Source organism: Moschus berezovskii, chromosome 8 (genome assembly GCF_049115385.1).
Source record: "Moschus berezovskii isolate FMDL1 chromosome 8, NW_MosBer_1.0, whole genome shotgun sequence".
Classification (NCBI taxonomy): Eukaryota; Metazoa; Chordata; class Mammalia; order Artiodactyla; family Moschidae; genus Moschus; species Moschus berezovskii.
In genome coordinates, this window is record NC_142467.1 from 95,639,227 (window position 1) to 95,641,366 (window position 2,140).

The 2,140-nt window shown below is 41.9% G+C and overlaps 1 pseudogene; it reads left to right on the forward strand.

The window, feature by feature from the left end:
• Positions 1-997: 997 nt before the first annotated feature.
• LOC129559508 (E3 ubiquitin-protein ligase RNF138 pseudogene) lies at positions 998-1,933 on the forward strand (annotated as a pseudogene).
• The last annotated feature ends 207 nt before the right edge of the window (positions 1,934-2,140 follow it).

Sequence of the window (2,140 nt, forward strand, 5' to 3'; positions counted from 1 at the left end):
ATAGTTCTTCAGGCACTCTATCAGATCTAATCCCTTGAATTTGATTATTTGTCATTTCCCCTGTATGACCATAAGGGATTTGATTTAGGTCATATCTGAATGGTCTCGTGATTTCCCATACTTTCTTCAACTTATGTCTGAATTTGGCAATAAGGAGTTCATGATCTGAGCCACAGACAGCTCCCAGTCTTGTTTTTGCTGACTGTATAGAGCTTCTCCATCTTTGGCTGAAAATAATATAATCAATCTGATTTCAGTGTTGACCATCTGGTGATGTCCATGTGTAGAGTCTTCTCTTGTGTTGTTGGAGACAGCTTAGTGTCTAATGGTGGGAAGGGGTTCTTAGGCTCCCCTGGAAGCTGACTCTTCCATGAGGATTCTTATTTTGGGGTTGATTGATGGAGGGCATAGCAGAGGATGAGTGAGGGGAAGGGGGTTTCTGTGCTAACCCTCTAAGTTGTGTCCAACTCTTTGTGACCCCATGGACTGCAGCACCAGGCTTCTCTGTCCTTCTCTATCTCCTGAAGTTTGCTCAAACTCATGTCCATTGAGTCAGTGAAACCATCTAACCACCTCATCCACTATTGCCCCCTTCTTTTGCCTTCAATCTTTCGCAGCATCAGGGTCTTTTCCAATGAGTTGGCTCTTCTCATCAGGTGGCCAAAATATTGGACCTTCAGCTTCAGCATCAGTCCTTCGAATGTATATTCAGGGTTGATTTCCTTTATGATTGACTGGTTTGATCTCCTTGATGTCCAAGGGACTCTCAAGATTCTTCTTCAGCACCACAGTTCGAAAGCATCAGATCTTTGGCGCTCAGCCTTCTTCATGGTTAAGCTTTCACATCCATGTGTGATTACTGGGAAAACCATGGCTCTGACTACCTGGACCTTTGCCGTCAAAGTGATGTCTTTGTTTTTTAACACGCTCTCTAGGTTTGTCATAGTTTTCCTTCCAAGGACCAAGCATCTTTTAAATTCCATGGTTACAGTCACTGACGGTCCTCAGTGATTTTGGAGCCCAAGAAGATGAAGTCTGTTGGGGCCCCTGGCCACCACCACCACCTCGGCCGCTGCCGCCGCCATCGCCTCCATCCTTCGTCCCCCACCATGGCCGAGGAGCTCTCTGTGGCCACGTCCTACACCGAAGACAATTTCTACTGCCCCGTCTGTCAGGAGGTGCTCAAAACGCCTGTGCGGACTGTGGCCTGTCAGCACATTTTCTGTAGAAAGTGTTTCCTGACTGCAATGAGAGAAAGCAGAATACATTGTCCCCTCTGTCGTGGAAATGTGACTAGAAGAGAGAGAGCGTGTCTGAACGGGCCTTAGACCTTGAAAATATCATGAGGAAATTTTCTGGTAGCTGCAGATGCTGTGCAAAACAGATCAAATTCTGTCGCATGAGACATCATTACAAATCTTGTAAGAAGTATCAAGATGAACATGGTGTTTCTTCTATCATTCCAAACTTTCAGATCTCTCAAGATTCAGTAGGGAACAGTAACAGGAGTGAAACTCTGCATCTGATAACACAGAAACTTACCAAGGGAATACAAGTTCTTCTGGGCATCCTACCTTGAAGTGTCCCTTGTGTCAAGAATCAAATTTTACCAGACAGCGTTTACTGGATCATTGTAACAGTAATCACCTATTTCAGATAGTTCCTGTGACGTGTCCTATTTGTGTATCTCTTCCTTGGGGAGATCCTAGCCAGGTTACTAGAAATTTTATTAGTCATCTAAATCAAAGACATCAGTTTGATTATGGAGAATTTGTGACTCTTCAGCTAGATGAGGAAACCCAGTATCAAACTGCTGTTGAAGAATCTTTTCAAGCAAACATCTGAAGGCTGTAGACATGTCTGCATCTTTGTACCTGCAAGTGCCATCTTTAAGGAGAAAACTACATGAAGTCACCATTTCAATAACTTGATGTGTATATTACTAAAAGTAATTCAGTCTATTGTTTTAGTTTTTTAATTGAAAAATAAAGGTGAGCCATGTAAAAACTTAATTCTTTTGATAAATTAAAAGATAAAGCTTAGGACATTATCTTTATAAACATTAAAAGGATTATATTTCATTAATAGTGAAAAGAGAATCCCTATTGTACTTAACTTTTTTGCATTACATATTCTTGAA